Here is a 443-nt window from a genome sequence, read left to right as displayed (position 1 = left end):
AACTCCACAACAGACACGCCGCACCCCTCCTGAAAAACCCCTCCCCGCCCTATCTTGACGTGGCTGCTGAAACCGGGTAAATTCAAGCAATTCGCAAACCACCAACTGACCCCTCAGATGCCAACGGAAACTCCAGACACAAAACCCAGGAGACCACAGGCACTCGCTTGATTTGGATACAGATGCACCAGAAGGACAGTTACCTCAGCACACACTCACCTGTTCTGCCCCCAAACCGAGCTTCCCGCAACCCCCGCCCCCCACGCACACAACTAAGCCGACTTCAGAGGCAGAACTTTTTCAAAGATAAACTCCCCAGAGGCAGACGTAATTTAAAGAATTGTTGCTAAACTGGCCCCACGCCATCAACCCCGCCTGTAGGAAGGCCTATCCCCCGATTCCATGTGCCAGATGCTGCTGTTGTTGCCCCCAGAGAGGAGAGC

Source organism: Echinops telfairi, unplaced genomic scaffold (genome assembly GCF_000313985.2).
Source record: "Echinops telfairi isolate 266 unplaced genomic scaffold, ASM31398v2 ScPeMD7_25;HRSCAF=90, whole genome shotgun sequence".
NCBI classification, from domain to species: Eukaryota; Metazoa; Chordata; class Mammalia; order Afrosoricida; family Tenrecidae; genus Echinops; species Echinops telfairi.
This window is presented reverse-complemented; position numbering follows the sequence as displayed.